Raw genomic sequence first — 22947 nt, 5'->3', positions numbered from 1 at the left:
ATACCTAAAGAGATACAGCTTGGAGCCTTTAAAAATGAGCTGTAAGGTAAACTACCATTTGGGAAAAGCTTGGGGATTTTTCATTCACTATTTGCTTTATTTGACACATAAGTTCTTTTTCTGTTTCTGACCAAGAGAGAAAGAGAAAGCAGGGGTTGAAACCAAGAAATTTGGGAAAGGTCTTTTCTCCAGTGATTTCAAATGAGGTTACAGAGCACATTAAAGATGAGAGGGAAATGTAAACAATCAGGGTCTGAGACAAACCCTGGGCACCAACAGACGCTCAGGACAAGGTAGAAATACATGAATTAGTTAACCTACAGGGAAAACCACGCTTATCTTGGATAGTGACTGATAACAATTAAGAAGAAAAGTAACTAGTATCAATTAAGAAGGAATGTAATTGTACTAAAGAGTTTTAGTCTAAATAGGATATTCTACACAAATGCAATATTTATACTATTAGTCATTTGATAATTATACTTTTATTTTTAAATAATAACTATCTATGGACCTGGATTACCTGGCTGACCACCTTGAAGGCCAGAGCCAAGGCAAAACCACCTACTTAGAACAGCCTAGTCTAAAGTCCTAAGGTAGCTGGGGGGCATTAAACAAACAGTTGGGCAGTGCTGGACTTAGAACCATCACAACCACCATCGGCCCAGTTTGTTCACTTTGTAGCTGGCACCATAATTATGTCCACACACACACAGGAATACCAAACCACTGCCCGGGACTCAGGCCCAAGTATGGTCACTATGGGCTAGTGAGTCCAGTTGAGCTTTACCTAGTCTATGAGCAGAAACCTTGATTTTTTTTTTCTTTCTGCCTTTAAAAGAAAGAACAACTTTCATATATTCCCTTTGTAAATGGGGATGATCATAAAACCAAAGAGTTGTGAGGATTCAATGATGCAGTATAGAAAGTATGTGGCACAGGGTCTGGCCTGTAGTAAGCATGTTGCCAACATAGCTGATGGTACTAATCTCACCATCTTCCAGGCTTTAGAAACTGGAGAATCACCTTTTCCTTTCCCTGTTTCTTTATTAGCTCTACCTAGTCAATTGCCAGTTTCTTTCACCTGCTATTTCACAATCTCACTGGGCTGTCCCTCACTCTCCATTTCTGCTGCCACATTTACCCAGGATACAGTCACGTTAGGAGCAATGGAACTGGAGTCGGATGTGACAGATGGGAATCTTGGCTCAGCCCATCGCAGCTCAGTGACTTTCATTGAGTCATTTAACTAGTCTAGGTTCCTGTTTTGTCATTTGTGAAATGAAGATACATCCTCTTTAGTGTCCACCCACAGAGTATTGTGAAGGTCAAATGAGGTGTGTTCCAAAACTCTTTGGAAACTCTAAGGCAATGCAAAAATACTAATTTCCAGATTTTTTGATATAACCTTCAGCTCTCTGTAACACCAGGTTTTCCCCATCCTAATACATTCCATGCATTACTTTCACACTTATTTTGCTAAAATACCAACTTCATCACTGAGCAAGAGAGCTATGTGTATAAAGAACAAATTCCTATTGTTCACCTTAAGACTTCTGTAGCCACACTTGAGAGTTAGCCCTAGTCTACCTATTCTTCATTCAGGCTTGCATCCTCAGTCATCATGTCTTTAAACCGTGGACTTCAAGAGAGTAACCTTCCCTAGTTTCTTTGTCTCTTCCCATAAGAAAGGGGACTATGTGGTGAATGTTGACTATCAAAAGAATAAAGTATTTGTTAAGAAAAGTTAACACATTAGAGAGATCAGTGCTGACAATGATTTAGAAAAGACAGCCCCACTGACCGGGACTGGCCGCTTGGTGCAGTCAGAAGCGGAGACAGTGGGACAACCCTGGGTGGGCTCCTGCAAGACCCATGACTGAGGCTGATCTTCCTGAGGGCCTCTCATAAGCTCCCTGCATGAGCCACGATTACCTGAGGACGAGGTTCTCCCCAAGCGAGTGCCAGGTTTCAGTCACAGATCTGTGTTGTCTAAATCACTAATGGGTAGGTTTCTTTCTTAATTCTTCTCTGGATCCATTTTATTTGAACACCACTGTACAATCAGGTCTTCTTTGTGTACTTCAGTGCTGCATGAATCCTGATTTAGAATTTCTCCCCCTCTTGATTTAGTTAGGAGGAACTCAATTTAGTTTTTTTTTTTTTTTGGACAAAAATGTACATTACATAGTCTTAATATCTCAGAAGTTGATGCAAATTCATTTTTCAAATGGACATATATATATGTTTTTGATATTCTTCCTAAACAATTTTACTGAAAACTTGCCTCAGGAAAAAAAATGAATGGAAGATGATTTACCTATTTTGTTTGGCCAAGTTAACACCTGTGAAGTCACTGAAAGGTGAATCATCTCCAATTCAGCAGGTGACTTACGTAAGTCTAGAGGATGCCTTTGTTACTTTGATCGGAATTCAACCTCCAATGTCATTTATATTTTTCTATTGAACTAAAAGATGAAGCCTGCATATGCTGAATATTTTAATCAACCACAAACATAATTTCTACAAAGCAAGAAGATTTAAATACCATATACTTATAAATAGCCCGTCCCATCTATATTACTTGTGTTTCATTTATGAAGAGATAAAAAGCACAGGCTGGGTTACTGGCAGTCAGAAACAAGGTGAGATTGTTTTGAAAAAGGATTATATATCTATCTCAGTATCTTTTCCCTTCATTTATTGATTAGCAATGTCAGGTAAGAGCTTTCTTGATTTTTTTCTTCTCAAGTAAGTTCTCAATACATAGAGATAAATATCCATTTACATCTGCAGATTCTGTATAAACCTGGCTTATCATTTCAACAGCCTTTAATGAATTCAGATGCATAAGTGACATCTACCAGCTCACAGTATGACATTTTAAAATTTTTCATCAAAGATGAGTTTCTGAACATGGAAGTTTATTACACTTGGAGTTATGGAGGACTAACTGGTCATCCTGCTGTTTCTTCTTAATGATGCTAAGGACGGAGTTTGCAAGCATGACCTGAGAATGGGGCTGAGGGTACCTCTTGGCTTGCTGGGACTATAAGAAAACTTTCCTAAAATGTCACAGGGCCATGCTTTCTAAAATGCTACATGAGTTGATACAAATGGTATCCTTGAGCTTTAAACATATCTAAAAGCAAATAAGAATGTCTTTCCAAAAAGCTTTTTAATAAAACAAGATTAAATTGTGAAATTTATTGAATTTCTTTTCCAATCCACTGTTTTTGATCCATGCTACAATGGAATTATAAATCTAACTCATCTAGATATGTATCAAACAGTTTTTATTTCAGTGTTGTCTTGTTGTCTGGGGTGTTTCAGCAAATGCGATCATTTTGCTTATTTTTAATGTATTAAGTTCAAAATCTTAACCTAATTCAAGTTCTGGATGCCTAAAACTAATATTTGTGTGACCTGTAATTATTTATGTTCAAATTTTGTATCATGAGGGCGAGAGCAACCTGACCTTGCTTCTTATTCTCCTGCCTGGACCTCCTAGGAGATTTCATTAACCTTTCAATCTCCAGATCTGAATTCTTTAATCATAACAACTTCACTTTATTCCACTTTCAGACACCCATCCCCAGGTCACACCCTGGGTCTTATGATCATTCAAGATGGTTCCATTTCAGAAATTTTAAACACCAATATCCCACTTTCTGATCCCAATGCACCAGAAATTTAACTCCTAGTCTCCTCCCTCAATCTGTTCTGACATTCTCCCCCAGTTCAGACAGTGGCAACTTCATCTTTCTTTTTGCTTGGACCAAAAACCCTAGAGTCATACCTGACTCTAGCTCACCACCCACATCCAAGCTGTCATGAAATCCTATTGGCTCTACTCTTAAAATACATCCAGATTCCAAATGCTTCTTACCACCTCTGCTGCCACCACCCTGATCAAAGTCCAACTTTGCACATCTCATTTGGACTAATGCACTAGCCTCTTAACTGGTCTCCCTGCTTCTACTCTGGACCCTCCTTAAGGCTATTTTCAGCACAGCAGCCATAGCTATCACGTCACTTCTCTGCTCAAAATCCTGCAATGGCTTTCCACCTCACTCGAAGGAAAAGCCAAAGTCTCTACCAGGGTCTTCAAGGCCTCCACATTTGGTCCCAGTTATCTCTCTGCCTCATTTCCTACTTCTTCCCCTTGCCCACTCCTCTCCACCCACCTCCTCTCTATTTCATGAGAACGCCAGGCATTCTCACATTTCTAGGCTTTGAAGTGGCTGAACTCCCTACCTGGAATATGTTAATTCACATGTCAGCATGGCTCAATCCCTCTCTCCCTTCGTGTCTTTGTTCAAATGCTACTCTCTCAGCCAGGGTTATGATGACAACCCCACTTAAAATCACACTCTTCCACAAGAATTTCAAATTTTTCTTATTCTCTTTTATTCTCTCCATCCCCATCCCACCATAGCGCTTACTACTTTCTAACATATTACATAATCTACATATTTATTATTCTTGTTATTTACTGTCTTCTGCCAATTAGAATTGTTCAGGATGTCCCCCCAGCACTGCAACACTACCGCACATGTTGAAAGCACTCAATAGATACCTGATGAATGAATGAATGAGTCTCCCATCCTCAGCCCTCTCATATGCTAATATCTAATACACGTGCCCACTGACAGCCTCCAGACCTCCAGGTCCTTGGCTTTCAGCTTCCTCACAGTCTCTTTTCCTTTCTCTGCCCAATTTCAAACCTCTGGTTAGTTATCCGAACTGTTCTCTCAACAAGCACCAAATTCCCTTTCCAAACAAGTCCTTTTTCTGCACTTGCCCAACAAAACTTGCATCTAAATTATGATTCATTGGTATTACTCAACCATAAAAAATAATGAAATATTTCCTTTTGCAGCAACATGGATGGATTTAGAGATAATCATACTAAGTGAAGTAAGTCAGACAGAGAAAGACAAATATCATATGGTATCACTTACATGTGGACTCTTAAAAAAATAATACAAATCAACTGATTTACAAAACAGAAACAGACTCACAGACATAGAAAACAAACTTATGGCTACCAAAGGGGAAAGCAGGGGAAGGATGAATTAGGATAATGGGATTAACAGATACACACCACTATATATAAAATAAACAACAAGGATTCATTCACTGTATAGCACAGGGAGCTATACTGAATATCTTGTAATAACCTATAATGGAAAATAATCTGAAGCTGTATGCCTGAAACTAACATAATATTGTAAATCAACTATAGTTAAGTAAAGAAATTACAGTCCACTGTCTGCTTTTACATCCAGGCAGCTGAGTGCTACAACCTTGCAGACTGTTGCCACCAAAATCAATCAGCCAAACTTCTTGTACCACCAGTCAGTCCTTTTATTCCTTCTATGGGGTATTTCTTCACATTTCCGTTGTGAGTGACTCACCTCATTGGATTCAGAAAATAAGAGCACCTGTCCGTCTAGATGATGCCTTCAGTCTAGGTTTGCTGCCCTCCTCTATGTTCTTATAAGACTCCAGGCTATATGCACATCAATATAATTGTCATGTTATGTTACTAGCTTTTTGTTTGCCCCTCTAGACAATTTCTACTCCTCAAAAGTGAGGCTGTTTCTTATTCAGAGGCTGTATCTAAGCCTCTAGCAAAGGCTTTGGAAAATGGCAAGTGTTCCATAAGCATTTGTTAGATGAATGAATGAATTCATCAATGGACATGGAAGGCCCATTGCTTCTTTCTTTGTCCTTTTCCTTAATCTCATTTTTCCTGGGCCATGCTCTCCTCTGTTAGGTGAGGGAAAGTGCCCCAAACGGCTCTAAAGTGGCAGAGATCCCTGACAGTCAGAGAAAGTCAAGAGCCGGCTTGTTTGTGTGCTAAGAAAAGAGTACATTCGGGTCACAGTAGGAGTTTTAGGGGGAGCCCCTGGGTCCCTCATGGAATGGTTGAAAACTCCCTGGCATTACTGAACACAAAAGGGCCAAGATATTTTGGGTGCCGGGGACTTCCACAGACGCTGGGTTTTAACCTCTTGGCAAATCCCCAGACACCAAACCCTCATTGAAAAGCCTTGTCGTCTGGGTGAGCTCCTCCCTGGCTTCCCTTCTCAGCATGGTGCCGAGGGACTTTAAAAATAAATGAGAAAAAGGATCCTAAAGGGATGCTTGTGAAGCTTTTTGCTCTCTCATTCTTTGTTTCCAGGAAAGTGCAGCATCTTGGGGATGTGTACACTCACATAGGCACACACATATATGTGTTTACTTGTTTCCAATGACATCAGGCCACTTGAAAGACTGCTTTCCATTGGCTGAATTCTTCCTGGAGAATTCCCCCAGGAAATGCTCTTGTCCAATGTGTCTCTTACATCATGCATTGAGGGCCACGTAGGACCGGTGATATGATGACAGCCCTTGTCAAGCAGTTGATGGATGAGACTTCATCTTCGTGACCACCCAGACTACGGAGTCTCAGCAGACAGCAGCTTGGAGGTTGACAACACGCCTCCCGTTCCCTGGCTTCAGAAAATCTGCTGATCTTGGACTGATTTGCTGCTTGCAGCGAGGATGCAGTGTAATGCCTTGTCTTTACACGCTTGCAGCCAGTAAATGATGTTTTGTCATGAGCTAAAGCACTCAGCCCTGCTTCTAGTCCTGGGTGGGCCTGGCCTCTCTAAATGTTCCTGCTTGCCTGTAGTCATAAGTGCTTGTCTAGCCTTGTTTTACGTGGAGAGAGCGAGCTCCCACCTACTTTCTCTCAGGTCAGGCCCGCAGCACTGAAGCAACAGAGGAACTGGATGAACAAGGACATTCTGCCTGCAGAGGAGCTAAATGGTTAGCAGTGGTTGGAACTGATGAAATCTAGGATGCCTTCCAGCTCTTCCCTTCTCAACTTATTCCAGAAGCCAGTTTCTTTTCCCTGTTGCCGGCTTATTAATAAGTCAGTCACACTTTGCATTTCTGCTTCTCTACCTTAAGCAGAACAACAGGCTGACCTGGTTACCAAAGATGTATTAGAATTTATGTCCCAATCAATCAGTCAAAATATTTAGCTATTAAGTACAAAAGAAAACTTGCTAAATAGCCTGTCCTCAAATTTCCCTTTAACAAAAGATGACCTTAGTGTCTCCATGTTTTAGTCATTATCTTTTTAACGATCTTCCCACATCAAACATTAGTTCAGCAATTCCTAAATATCTACTTGCCAAGGTATTAAGAAGAACTTGAGACAGGAAGGCAAATGTGATATAATTTCTGTCCTCAGCTCATTAGGACATCACCTCCCTGGTTTCTAACCTCCTCATTGCAAAGACAATTTTCTTACTCTGTCTTTTCATCTTTTAAGACAGAATAAAAATTTAATCTAATATTAGCAGTTATTTTCTCCCTATTCATGGAGCCATTTAACAAAACCTACATATATATATGAATGTATGTATATTTTAGGTGACTATGAACATAAATTTCCAGTATACAAATTTCAGAATGCACAGCTCTCCTGGACCATAGACAGGCCTAAGGATCAATTTTAAAATGCAGCCTTGCAAATATTTTTAAAGCTGAAATATGGAAATGTAGATAGAAGATCAAATGCCCACTAATTACTTCATTACCAGATCAAGTTTAGGAAAGCAGTGAAAAAGCATACTGATAGATTCAAGATAAATTGGTGATAAGAGGGAAAAAAACGGTACCAAAGGGTACCCTTACCAGAAAGGAGCTTATATGGTTTTAATTTGAAGCAATATGGCTACACTTCACATAGATTTTTTTTTAAAATTAGTTTCCAAATGTATTGTTGCCATGTCTCATTGTACCTGTAGTATATTTTAAGTGTGCTTTTAAATGCCAGGGGGAAAAACACTACGAACACAAAAAAATCTTCTTCTGTTATATAACCTCATACCCTAGAGTATAAGCATGTGTTGTAATTTGTGAAGCAGTGATTTCAACTTCCTTTCTCTCCTTAGCTGCGGGGAAAAGGCCTCGAGCAACTCCTATCAGGAGGCCGGTAGCACTTCCCGAAGGGCAGAGCAGATGCCCCGATCTTCAGTACAGCATAAAACACAGGCCCGATTGGCCACATGAAACACTCAGTCACAGGGAGTCTGCTGTGAACCAGAATATTATCTACCAGGTGACAGGTCAGTTGATCTCTGGGGCACGAAAGGCTCGACTGCCGTACTAGGGAGGTTTCCTTGCCGCCTTCTCCTTTCTTCCTCAGGTGTGCGTCAGAATTTTGAGCCTTGGTGAATCTGAGAGGAATCTGGAACAACTACAGCTGCTGGAATTATTCATTCCCCACTGAGCTAGAATCTGGGAATTCATGATGCTGGGACCGGGTTTTACTCAGCTTTGTCTCTACCAGCACCGTCTACAGGGCCCTGAACTGAGTGGAAACATAAATGTCTGTTATCCTGGGTAAAGTATTAGTCTTGGAAGAGTACTCAGAAGAGAAAAAGGGGGACTACAGGAAAGGCAGGACCTGTTTGCTCCTCCCTCACCAGCCCCCACGAATTGCCTAGGGCAGGCTTTGAGTCTTAGGGTTCTAAACCAGTGAGTGGACCTGACTCCCTCATTTTAAGAAGAAGAGACTGCATGCAGTTTTACAGCCAGATAGGGACCACACTGGGACAGCTAATCCAGATGTCCTGACTCCTGGTTCCTTCTAGTGTTCTTTCACTTCCCCCCCAGTTTACCCCAGCTGCCTGGGACACTATGTACATCCTACTGATCCACAAACTTCTGCTACGGGCCTTTCTGATCCTGGTTTCTAACGTTCAGCAGTAGCTCTGGCAGGTCTGGGGTTTTTCACCTGCCTCCTCCCCTGAGGCCCCTTGAAGGCCCCCCTGACCAGGAATTTATCATCAAGAGGAAACAGAGAGGAAGTCCTGAGTCCCCTGGAGTGCCTTCTGCTGGGCTTTGCCTGCCCCTTCCAACTCTGACTGCTAGCTTGGATCTCTGATCTTGGCAGGCTCCCTTATGACTCCTGGCTTTACCTACTGGCTGGAACCCCAGACTGAATTCTTGCAACAGCCGGCTTTGGGCTCTTGGTTTCCATCATTGTCTAGTGTCTCCAAGTCTTGGCCCCAGCAGTGGCCTGAAAGTGTCTGCCCTAGGCTGTGACAGGAGCTGTATGTTCTGTCCTGTAATCTGATGTGAAAGGAACAACTGTTAGATAATCTGTGTGTGTGTTTAAGCAGCTTGCATGGATTAATACTGAGGTTAATACTGAGGTAACAAGATGTCGTAGAAAAAGCATGGCTTTGAAATCAAACTGACTAGATTGACTAGCTGTGTGTGGTGGATGATCTGTCTAACCATGTTGAGGCAGTTTCTTTATCTGAAAGGATATCTGGGGAAAATAATGTTTATCCTCCTGAATGCTATACAGCTTAGAGATAATGTGTCTAAAGTAAAAAGCACACAAGAGGCCTGTGATAGAAATTAGCAACTATGAATTTTAAGTTAAATTGTCTGTATGTATACTCATAGGGACTAAATGCTGATTTTATGTTTGAAGTACTGAAGGATCTTGAAGCACCTCTGAATCATCAAAAATTACATTATGTTCAGAATCATCTGCATATATATTTTTTCTATTTCTTAGAATATTGGTAATTATATCAAATAATATTAAAAACAATAGGCAACATTGATTATATATTAAATGTGCTAGGCTGTTGCTAAGCACTCTCTATATACCACCTAAAGCAATCTTCACAGCATCTTGAGATACGTAATATCATCACTCCTATTTTTATTTTTTAGTTTTTTTTTTTAATTGAAGTATAGTCAGTTTACAATGTGTCAATTTCTGGTGTACAGCATAATGTTTCAGTCATACATATATTCATTTCATATTCTTTTTCACTATAGGTTACATCATTACTCCTATTTTTAAGTAGAGAAATGGGATTTAGCAAAGTTCAATAGTGATCTAGTCGCATGACTCGTAAGTGATGGAGCTGGGATTTGAGGTAGAGTTTGATTCCAGAGCCTAAGTTCTTATGCCATTTAATCTTTCACTGGTCACACATTTACACTTCCATGAACATTGTTAAGGAAGGTTAACATCCTCTCTCCATTTCCCCACCTAGGCTGGTGGGGAACAGTTTTCGTCCCACCCCCCCTACGTGGAAAACTGCTGATAAGGAAGCTTTCACGTCCCTCTCCACCTGTTCTCACTCTCCCCCAAGTGAGCAGGAGTCTGTAGTCAGACTGGAGAAAGGCTAACAGGTCCAGGCCATGTTCTACTAAATGGTCTCCAAGACAGGGATTTCCACCCCACCTCCCTCCTTTCCCATCTCCACTGGGCAGTGAACTTCCCTCCACTTCCTGGGCCCCATTTTAGCATTGTGTCAAGCAGCGTTTTCTAATTTACCTTTCACCAGAAATCCCTGTGCTTTCTTCTGCTTCAAAGGCTTTTTATTTTGAAATCATTTGACCCACAAGGAGTTGCAAACCAGAACAGTTTCTGTGTACCCTTCACCCAGCTTTCTCCAAAGATAACATATTGCATAATTAGAATACATTATCTAAACCAGGAAATTGACACTGATGTAATACTATTAACTAAACTATGACCCTGTCCAAATTCCACCAGTTTTTACATGTACTCCTTGTGTCTGCGTGTGTGTAGATCTATGAAATTTATCACATGTATGGATTAACATAACTACCACCATCATCAGGATACTAAATTGTCCCATTATGCATACAAAACAAAACCTCCCTCACACTACCCTCTTCACAGTCACACCTTTCCTCCAACCATAACCCTTGGCAACCTCTGATCTGTTCTTTATCACTATAAATTCATCTCTTGAGAATGCAATATAAATAGAATCATACAGTGTGTAACCCCTTGAGGCTGGCTGTTTTCTCTCGGCATAATGGCCTGGAGAGTCATCCAAGTGGTTACATGTGTTAATAACTTGCTCCCTTTTATTGCTGGGTAGTGTTCTACTGTACGGATGTACCACAGTTTGTTTGTCCATTCATCTGTTGAAGGATGTTTGGGCTGTTTCTAGGTTTTGATTATTCCAAATAAAGCTGCCATAAACATTGTGTGCAGGTTTTTGTGTGAACGTAAGTTTTCATTTCTCTAGGGCAAATACCAGGAGTGTGATTGCTAAATTACACAGTGAGTCTATGTTTGATTTTGTACAAATCTTCCCAACCTTTTTCCGGGGTAGTGGTACCATTTTACCCAACAGCAATGTATGACATCCAGTTTCTCTGCATTCTTGCTGATGCTGGGTATGGTCAGTGTGTGTGCTTTTGGTGAGTGTGACACATGTTGGCCTTTAAAGGTAGAAACCTTGGATATCTTTTGATTATTAGTGATGTGTGCCTGTATTCACTCTCTCTGGAACGATTCCTGGAGGGGAGGAGGATACGTTTTCGGTTCTAAATTCTTATCAAGCATCTCCTGTATGCCAGACACTGTGGCAGGTGCTAGCAAATACAGAAAACTAAGGTATTTGAGTTTGAGGACTCAATATGAGGCAGAGGGGATGGATAAGTGGATAGGTAAATATGATTATGAAACAACACAGTAAGTAATACAGGTATATGCAAAGTACTGTGTGCACTGATAAAGGAATTGTGCCTTAGAACAGTGGTTCTTAAATTTTAGAATTGACAAGAATCACCTAAAGAGCTTGTTAAAATACAGATCTAGTCATCATCCCACAGAGTGCTGGATTCAGTATATCTAGGGTAGAGCCCCAAGAATTTGTATTTCTAATGAGTTCCCAAATGATACTGATGCTGCTGGTCCAGGGCCCACATTTTGATGGATAAGAGTTTGTCTTAAGGATGAATAGGAGTTTATCAGGTGAAAAATGAGAAGAGTCACGAAACAAGGAAGAGCATGAACAAAGAACTGGTGATGAAAGTGCACGGTACCCTCTAGGTGATTACATATTACCTCGTCTGATGAGAGCACAACTTAATTTAAAGAAGCAGAAATTGTAGGTTAAAGCCAGGCTACAAAAGATCTTAAGTGCCTACCTTAGGAATTGTGTAGGCAGTAGAAGTCTATGCTTGAAAAAAAAATGCTGGCAAGAGGGCAGAGGCTGAATTGGAAATGGACAATAGGTAGGGGGCTACTGCAAAAATTCAGATGAAAAGCAGACCAGACTTGGGCAATGGAGACAGATAATAGGAGACCGATTTGAGAGACATTTGAGAGGTTAACTATCTAAGACTTGTTGACTCACTGGATGTGTAAGGAGATGAAGAAATCCAGAATGAGGAGTGGATGGATGGTAGTGCTGTCAACTGAGATAAGAAATACATGGAGGTAGAGAAAAATGAGTGGTAAGGTATGAGTCTGGTTTTTGGTCACTGAATCGAAACTGACTGAGGAACATCCATCTGACAATATCAACTATGAAGTTAGAAACTGGGATTTGAAAGAGGCAGGGTTTGGGAATATGCTGCAGGAGGGATTAAGACCAGGTGAGGGGTGTAGTGTAAGAAGTGAAGTAAGACTGGAACCCAGGATGATATCAACATAAATGGGGAGGTGGAATGCAGGAGCTAGGGAAAGCAGCTGGTAAGAAGCAAAGAGGTAAAGCCAGGACATTCACGCGTGGTAAAGTTAAGAACAGAGACGTTTTAGAAAGGAGGGACAGAGGAGATGGTTAAGTGTCATCTGGCTTGAGACTAAACAGGACGGCATCTAAAAAGGTATCAGTTGGTTTAATGACCTTGGCAGGAGTCATTTCAGTGGAATCAGGGCATGGGTTGAAGACTGAATTGGAGATGAGGAAGTGGAGGTAGGTAGCAAAGACCACTCTTTTAAGAGGCTTGGTGGTAATAGGATGAGGAGGGCTGGGGCAACATCTTCAGGGAAAGGCATGATCAAGAGAAAAATTTCCTCTGGAGGCCTTCAAAAGTCTCAAGGGGAATGCCAACAGTTTCTAGTGGCTAATCAATATTTATTTGTCTACCTGATTTGAAATGTGCAAAACACAGAAAACTATTTGAGCAATTACCACTGATTCATTCATAGGAGGCAATTTGAGTGTGATAATCACTCTGGTATCTTTCTCAACAAATTCAGAGGCACATAATTAGTTTAGTCTTACTGTCTTTTGGTCTCTGAGCACTCCCTGTGCCCCATCATCAACAGCAAAAGATCCCACTGTTATTCTAGCTTCTGCCTTTTAATAGATTTAAATAATCCCTTTATGTGTTTTGGACTTTCTTCAAAGGTGTTTCTCAAAGACTTTTTTCCTATTTTGAAACTAACCTGACATACTCTGTGGGCTCCCTGATCTCCTCTGGGTAGCTTTTTACATTCTTTGAGAGATGTCCTTTTCCCTCCACAATAACCACTGTGACTGTCGAATTTTTAAGTGCTTGGATTTTTTTCTTTTTTTAATTCTCAGTTACTCTTTCTCTAAACTTCCAATAAAGTCTCTTAAAACAGTGTTCTATCTTCTCATGATTCAAAAGCCTACCTTTCAACTTTATCCCAGTTAATACATTTTGTCATAGTTTCCTTTTGAACAATGAATAATTGAGATAAATTTTCTGGGCTTATGGATTTAGGATGTCACAATAACTCACATTTATTGGCTCCCCCATGGTTACCTCCTAAGACCAACCCTAGTCACAAGGCAAGAACCACAGCCAGGACTGTAGGTGGTTTGAAACTTCCTATGAAAGGAAAGTTCATCCTATCAAAAATCCTTGCTAAAAAGCTCACTTCTACCTCTTGACCTGATTAGGCTTTTACAGTTCACACTTAGTTTAATTTTTAATAGCTGGCATGATTTCTAAGTTTCTAAATCTTTAACATTTGTATATTGGTATCATCAGCTTGGTCATCTAATCTATGGAACTGGTTCTCAAACACTGGAATCACCTGCGGAACTGGAAAAAGAACTGCTGCTGCTCTCCCATCCCAAGACATTCTGATTTAACTGGCACAGGATGAAGCCTGGGTATCAGGATTTTTAAAAGTTCCCTAGGAGATTCTAATATAAACCAAATCTAAGATATCATTGGTTTAAGTATATTCCTAAGATACTCTAATTTTTTAAATTGTGAAAGGATTTGAATAGACATTTCTCCAAAGAAGATACACAAATGATTCATACATACATGGAAAGATGCTCAACATTATTAGCCATCAGAGAAATGTAAATCAAAACCACTTCATACACACTAGGATGGATAGAATAAAGACATATAATAACAAGTGTTGGCAATGATGTGGAGGAAACTGGAACCCTCATATATCGGTAGTGAGATTATAAAATGGTACAGCTACTTTGGAAAACAGCTCAGCATTTATGTAAGCACAGAGCCACCATATGACACAGCAATTCCACTCCTAGGTATGTCCCCAAGACAAAGGAAAACATAGGTCCACACAAAAACTTACACATGGGTGTTCATAGCAGCACATTTTTCATAATAGCCAGAAAAAGCAGAAATAAACAAATATCTGTCAACTGATGAATAGATAAGCAAAATGTGGACTATCCATGCACAACAGAATGTTTTTCAGCCATAAAAGGCATGACGTGCTGCTTCATACTGCAACATGGATGAACCTTGTAATCATTATGCCAAGATTACACTAAGTGAAAGAAGCCAGATACAAAGGGTCACACGCTGTATGACTCTGTATGTACTGTTCAGATTAGGCAAGTAGAGGTAGAAAGTAGGCTGGTAGCTGCTAAAGGCTGGGGGAGGGGAGAAACAGGGAGGGGCTGCTAACAGGTCTGGGGTTTCTCTTTAGGGTAACGAAATTGTTCTGGAATTAGATAGTGGTGATGATTGTCCAGCCTTGTGAATGAACTAAAAACTACTGAACTGTATGCTTCAAAAAGGTGAGTTTCATAGTATGTAAATTATATTTCAAGAGAATAAGTGCTTTCTTATTGTTATCTTATGTGTCTGAGGAATTCCTACCCATGGAGATTTGAGAAACACTCTCCTTGCCAATAACATTTCTATTTTAATATTGTTTGTTGTGCATCTCATGCAAAACTAGGCCTCCCCTTTCTTGTGTGCCAGAATGAAACATCTGGCTTTGGTCACCTTTACTAAATAAGGACATGAGAATAATAAATAAATTCTGGAGAAGGAAAGCTGAATGGCAGGGTCTCTATAGAATGAGGACAGACCTTTCTGCAGCCTGGAAAGGGAAAGGCCAATAGGGATGTGACTGAAGCCTATTAAATCACAAAGAGATCTTGTGTATGGTAGAAGGAAATCCTGGATTACTTGAAAGAGAGGATACCATGTAAAGGTTCAGAAACGCAAAGTTGGCATATGAAAAATAAAGTAACAACTTCACACAACAGGTAGGTACTCAAGGATGATCAAATGGTATAGGCAATAAAATATAGTTTTAAGGAAACGGTCCAATAATAGATTATATTTTATCAATATACGTTACTACTAATAGGAGTTTTTATCTTTCTCTTTAAAGTTTAAAAAGATTTTAATTGTGATAAAATTACCTTCAATAAATAACACAAAATTTACCATCTTAACCATTTTAAGCGTACAGTTCATTAGTGTTAATTATAATCACATTGTTGTGTAACCAATCTCCAGAACTTTTTCATCTTGCAAAACTGAAATATTATACCCACTAAACAACAATCCCTCATTTCTCCCTCACACCCCCCCCCAGCCCCTGGCAACAACCATTTTATTTTCTATTTCTATGAGCTTGACTACCCTAGATATAAGTAGATGCATACATTATTTGTCTTTTTGTGACTGGCTTATTTCACTTAGTATAATGTCTTCAAGAGACATCCATGTTGTAACATGTGTCAATTTCCTCCCTTTCTAGGGCTGAATACTTTTCCAATGTATGTATATATCACATTTTGTTTATCCATCCCTCTGCCAATGGACACTTCAATTGCTTGTTTTTGGGGGGGGGGGAGATGGGCCCAAAGACTGAAGTTGACATCCAGAGGATTAACCTATCTTATCCTAACAAGGTGCCTGTTATCACTATCAGAGACAGAAGGATGGTCAGAATTGGGGCTCAAATGATGGCCAAAGAGGTTAGACCAGAAGAGTTCGAATATAGGAGTCCAGGCAGAATCATAAAATTAAGATACATAAACCAGATGCTGGGAGCATGAAAGGAAGAACAAGCAGTGGTAATTTAGAGATTGAACATGCAAGGATGTCTAGAACAAGGAGACCATTTTGAGGACGAGAAATACATAAAGAATTAATAAAACAGTAAACTGTGAGTGAGAATCAAAGTCCATCAAGCAGGGTCAAGGAGTTCAGGAAATTAGCAGAGGACCCAGTGAGTGAGGGGTGGCACCAGAAAGGGGGGTACACTACAGGCTAGTGTAGATGTCTAGGAGTCTGGCAGGCAGCAAGCCACCAGAAAGAAATGAACAGACTCTAAGTAGGTACTGGCTGTTCCCCGTTAGCCTCTGCTCTGGAGCGTGCTGATTTGATAGAGAAAAGGGGAAAATGAAAATAGATAGGCCAGACCCAAGAAATTTGTACTGGATTCTGGAGCTGACTCCCAACATCCAAAAGGGTGTGGCTGCTTTGATTTCCATCCAGGTTGGTGTCAATACTGCCCTGGGTTGGATTTGAATGAGGCTGCAGGGATATCTACCCCCCATGCTTGGGGTCCAGACGTGTTAGTTACGGTCTGAGAGTTACCAGTGGTGCCTGCTATAAAATGAATTTAGTACTAATTTAGGCCACTTATATTCTTGTGCCTAGAGCCAAAGTATGCCCAGATTCCAGGCGTAGGACTAAACTGATAGTTGGAAGTTAAGTGGGGGTGGGGAGGGCAGTTACAAAAAGAAGGGTACAGAGGTTAGAAGACAATCAGTTCCTTGCAATCCTAGGCTGTATGGTCATGATACTGATCTAATGTAAATTTCTCAGGATGGAAAATAATTGTCCAGCTGTTACATAAACAATATTACCAGTTTGTTTTTCTTTTCTCTCTTTCTTCTTCTTTTAAACAGTCTGGAGCGTCTAAGTACAGATGTATAGAAAAAACAACATGTTTCTAGAGAATTATATTCACAGACAAGCTTCTCTAATTTGCCAGTTCTTCTCTGCTGAGGCATGTTTTCCAGCAAACAAAATGCACTAATAAATCTATCAGAGACAGAAAGGCAGGGGGGACAGCTGCAGCCGCAGCATCCAGGAGTGACAATGATTAATTCCTACATCTGCTCAGCCAGAGAGAAACAAAGGTCACTGTGCACAGATTAGCATCCTGATCACCACCTCCTCCCAACACACACACACACACACACACACACACACACACACATGCCCGAGTGACAATAGCATGTTTATCCATTGATCATGGCAAAATTCAAAATGTCTGAAAAATTTCTACTATCTGAAAACCTCCCTCCCCCTAGAAAGCAAGCTCTTTAGGGAGATAAAGATGGAAGAAGGAATAGAATAGGATCAGAAATAGATTAATGTCAGATTACTGTCTAATCTTGTTAACATCCAAATTAAGTGAAAATATGATGCTCAGCTACATTTACAAAAGCAGGAAACAGGAAATTTTAGAACAAATCCTAATACAGTAATTTGATCAAAGTAAGAAAGGCTATTATGGTGAAACACTTGAACACACGTGGACATTTGGCACAATGTAAAGAAGGTATTTAGATGTTGACTCTTTGTCCTCATGCTCAACAGTCCCCTGAAGACACAGCCACCGCCTAGTCAAGGCTCCTACACTTGTAGATAACCCTGAGATGATGGCTTTAAAAATACCTTTCCTACCCAAGATGATTTTTTTAAGTGTATAAATTATAAATGTTTAGTTCACTGAATTATCACAAAGAAAATATCTATGTAACTATCACCCAAGTCAAAAGAAAGAACATTTCAACACCCTAAAACCTCCACTCATAATGATTACTCTTTTCTTCCTTCCTCAAGGTAAACCACTATCTTGACTTTAATACCATACTTTAGTTATGCCTGCTTTTAAACTTTATTAAAGTTAGGGGAATCATATAGTACATGTTCTTTTGTGGCTGGCTTTTTAAATTTGATGTTATTTCTGAAATTTGACCCTGTTGCCGGGTGTTAACTGTAACTTGCTTCATTTGCATTGAACAGTATTTCAATGCAAGAATATACTATAACTTATTTATTCTTTCTACTACTGAAGGACATTTGGGGTGATTGCAAATAATGTTACTGTGAATATTCTTTATATAACTTTTGGACTAAATGTGCATACATTTTCCATGGGAATAATTTCTTAGTAGATTTGCTGGATCACAAGGTATATGAATAGTTAATGTTAGAAAATATACCATATAAGATAAATAAGTACTAGGGATATAATGTACAGCATAAGAAATATGACTAACACTGCTATATGTTATATATGGAAGTTGTTAATAGAGTAAATCCTAAGAGTTCTCATTGCAAGGAAAAGTTTTTTTCCAATTTCTTTAATTTTGTTTCTATGAGATGATGTATGGTCACTAAATTTACTGTGATCATCATTTCATGATGTATGTAAGTCAAATCATTATGCCGCACACCTTAAACTTATACAGTGCTTATGCAGTCAATTATATCTCAATAACACCGGAAGAAAAAATTTTTCACAGGAAAAAAAAAGACATGCCAAATTATTTTCCAAAGTGGTTGTACCAACTTGCCTTCTCACTCTGAGCAGATAAGAATTTCATAGCTTCACATCCTTATAGTAACATTATCTTTAAAAATTTAAGACATTTGGTGTATATCTCATAGTTTAAATTTGTTTTTCCCCAGCCATAGGCAACTGCTTAATCCACCTGCTGTCTCTACAGATTTATCTTTTCTGGACATTTTATATAAATGGAATCATACAATATATAGCCTTTTGTGATTGTCTTCCTTCATTTAACATGTTTTGAAGGTTCATCCATGTTGTATCATGAATCAGGACTTCATTCTTTCTTATTGTGGAATACCAGCTCATAAATGGATATACCATTTCATTTATCTATTCATCAGCTGATGGACATTTGGGTTGTTTCTGCTTTTGGGCTACTACAAATAATGCTGCTATGAACATTCATGTACACATTTTTGTGTGGCTATATGTTCTCATTTTCTTTAGTATATACCTTTAGCTTTCTTGATAGCATTCTTTGAAGCACACATTTTAATGACATTGAATGTATTTATTTTTCTTTTGTTGCTTGTGCTTTTGGTGTTGTTTACTGAATATCCTCTTGACAAACAGAAATTAATTTTCTGTGTTTATCAGTGGTGCCATAAGAAAGTCTTATGTGATTCACCTTTGCATTTATAGTAAAACTATCAATTTTATCCTTCAATGTCCAAGATATAAAACCTAAAGTGAGAATTTTTTTTAGAGAATAATATTAAGAAATAGTTTTGCCTCTACTAATAAACTAGTATGTATCTTCCTTTTGGATGTTTCCCTTTTTGCCTTTTTAGGAAACTCAAAGGTAATTTTTAAAACTTTTGGTGAAGAAAAATATGTATAAAGAGAAGTGCAAGTTCAGGCCAAGATGGTGGAGTAGGAAGAACCTCTCTCAGGCACATCAAAATTATAACTACTTACAGAGCAACTTTTGACGAGAAAGACTAGAATCTAGCAGAAAAGGTCTTCCACAAACTAAAGATATAAAGAAGGAACCACAATGAGATGAGTAGGAGGGGCAGAGTCATGGTATTGCTAAGACCCCAGGTGGGTGATCCACAAGTGGAGGATAATTACAATTGCAGAAGTTCTTCCCAAGCAGCAGTGGGTTTGAGCATCACACCAGGCTCCACGGCCTGTACTGGGAAAACAAGCCCTTGGAACATCTGGCCTGATGGCTAGCAGGGCTTACTTTCAGGAGGCCAAGAAGGCTATGGGAAATAGGGAATCCACACTTAAAGGGCACACACAAACTCTCACATGCTCCAGGACCCAGTGCAGAAGTAGTAATCTGAAAGGGGCCTGGGTCAGACTCACATGCTGATCTTGGAGAGGCTCCTAGAGAGGCAGGAGGTGACTGAAACTCTTCCTGGGGATATAGACATTGGTGGCAGCCATTTCTGGGAGCTCGCCCTACCACATGGACACTGGTGCTGGCAAAGGCCATTATGGAATCATCCCTCTAGCTTATTAGCACCAGGATCCAGCCCCACCCACCAATGCATAGGTGCTAGCCCTTCAGCCAGAGACCCTGGGGCCCAACTCCACCCACCAGTGGCAGGTACCAGCCCCAGGACCCCTGCCCCCAACCCCGTGCCCTGGTCCCACCCATCAGTAATTTGGTAGCCTCAGGAAAAGTCTCACACACCAGTGGGCAGGCACCAGCCCCAGGACCCCCTGGCCCCAGCCATACCCTCCAGTGGACAGACATCAGCCCTAGGATTACCCAGCCCTGCACCCTGGGTCCATGCAGGACCCAGCCTATCCACCAGTAGGCTAGCACCAGCCCTACGATGCCCTTGGCCCTGGTCCTGCCCATTAGTAAGCCAACATCACCTCTGAGACACCTTGGGCCCCTCAGCCAGCCACCTTGGGATCTAGCCTACTAATGGGCTGACATAAGCTTCTGGACACCTTGGACCCTGTAGCCAGCTGCAGTGTCAAGAACCAACCCCATCCACCAGCAGGTCAACACCAGCTCCAGGGCACCCAGGGCCCTGCAGCCAGAGATCCTAGGACCCGGCTCTGACTGCAGTGGGCCAGTACTATCCCAGGACCCCAGCTTCACTCACCAAAGGGTGGAAACCAGCCCCAGAACCATTGCTGCCCTGTAACCTGCCTTATCAGGACCAAGCCAACACACCAGCAGGCCAGGACTAGCCCCAGGACCCCCCCCCCCCAACCTCCCCCAGGCCCTAGCCCTGCCCACCAGCAGGCCAACACCAGCTCTGGGATACCTCGGGCACCTCAGCCAGAGACCACCCCTGCCCCTGGAATCCCGTTCCAACCACCAACAGGCTAATATCAGCCCCGAGACACCTTGGTCTCTTCAGCCAGCCACCCTGGGATGTAGCCCCACTCACCAGCGGGCCAGCACCATCTTTGAGACACCTCGGAATCCAAAGCCAGCAGTGTCAAGAACTGACCCAACCCACCAGCAGGGCAACACTACTAGATCCAGGAAGCCCAGCCCTGCAACCATACAAGGGAACTCCCGTGACGCTATCAACTGACTTTTCAGCAGAAACTCTGCAGGCCAAAAGGGAGTGGCACAATATACTTAAAATGACGAAAAGGAAAAACTTTTTAGAGAATACTGGGCAAGGTTTTCCTTCAGATTTAATGGAGAGATAAAAAGTTTTACAGATAGGCAAAAGCTATAAGAGTTCAGCACCACCAGAATAGCTTTACAGTAAATGTTAAAGGTGGGGAGGGTATAGCTCAGTGGTAGAAAGTGTGCTTAGCATGCATAAGGTGCTGGGTTCAATCCCCAGTACCTCCATTAAAATAAATAAGTAAATAAATAAACCTAATTACTCTCCCCCAAAAACCCCAAAATACAATAAATGTTTAAGAGACTTCCCTAAGTGAAAAAGAAAAGGCCACAACTAGAAATATATAATTACAAAAGGAAAAAGTTCACTGATAAAGGCAAATATATAGTAAAGGCTGTAAATCAATCATACACAAAGCTAGTAGGAAAGTTAAAAGACCGAAGAAGTAAAACTATTTATATCCACAATAAGTAGTTAAGGGATACACAAAACAAAGAGATGCGAAAAATGATGTCAAAAACAGTAATCATGAGGGGAGGAGAGTACAAATGCAGGGTTGTTAAAATGTGTTTGAAATTAAGAGATCAGCAGCTTAAAATAATCATATATAGAGAGAGATAGATTGCTATACATAAACTTCACGGTAACCACAAAACAAAAATCTGATACACACACAAAAAAGAGAAAGAAACATAACACTAAAGCTAGTCATCAAATCAAAAGGGAAGAGAACAAAAGAAGAAAGGAACAAAGAAAAACTACTGAAGAAACCCCCAAACAATTAACAAAATGGCAGTAAGCACATACCTATCAATAATTAAGTGAAAATGGACTAAATGCTCCAATCAAGAGACATGGAGTGGCTAAATATGTTGCCTACAAGTGACTCATTTCAGATTTAAAGACACATAACTGAGAGCAAGGGGATGGAAAAAGGTATTCCATGCAAATGGAATCAAATGAAAGCTGGGGTAGCAATACTTACATCAGACAAAATAGACTTTAAAACAAAGACTGTAACAAGAGACAAAGAAGGACATTACAAGAAGAAGATATAACAATTGTGGATATATATGTTCCCAACATAGGACAACCAAAATATAAAAAGCAATTGTTAACAGACATAAAAGGGAGAAATTGACGGTAATACAATAATAGTAGAGGACTTTAACACCCCACTTACATCAATGGACAGATCATCTAGACAGAAAATCAATGAAGAAGCACTGACCTTAAATGATACATTAGATCAAATGGATATATGTGTGTGTGTGTGTGTGTGTGTGTGTGTGTGTATATATAAACATTCCATCAAAAAACAGCAGAATACAAATTTTTTCAAATATACATGGAACATTCTCTTGGATAGATTACTTGCTAGACCACAAGACAAGTCTCAGTAAATTTAAGAAAATTGAAATCACATCAAGCATCTTTTCCAACCACAACACTGTGAGACTAGAAATCAGTAACAAGAAAAAAGATGCACAAAACATAAACACATGGAAGCTAAACAGCATGCTACTAAACCACCAAAGGATCACTGAAGAAATCAAAGAAAAAAGTTAAAAAACCTAGAAACAAATAAAAATAAAAACACAATGATCTAAAATCTATAGGATGCATCAAAGCAGTTCTAAGAGGGAAGTTTATAGTGATACAAGCTTACATCTGGAAACAAGAAAAATATCAAATAAAGAACCCAAACTTACACCTAGAGAAACTAGAAAAAGAGTAACA

The 22947-nt window shown here is 40.2% G+C and overlaps 1 protein-coding gene across 1 annotated transcript in view; it reads right to left on the bottom strand.

Moving 5' to 3' along the window:
- Positions 1-22947, bottom strand: part of GPR156 (G protein-coupled receptor 156) — a 101754-nt gene that overhangs the window by 25980 nt on the left and 52827 nt on the right. The gene's annotated exons all lie outside the window — the stretch shown is intronic.

This window comes from Camelus dromedarius, chromosome 2, assembly GCF_036321535.1.
Source record: "Camelus dromedarius isolate mCamDro1 chromosome 2, mCamDro1.pat, whole genome shotgun sequence".
Lineage (NCBI taxonomy): Eukaryota > Metazoa > Chordata > Mammalia > Artiodactyla > Camelidae > Camelus > Camelus dromedarius.
This window is presented reverse-complemented; position numbering and strand designations above follow the sequence as displayed.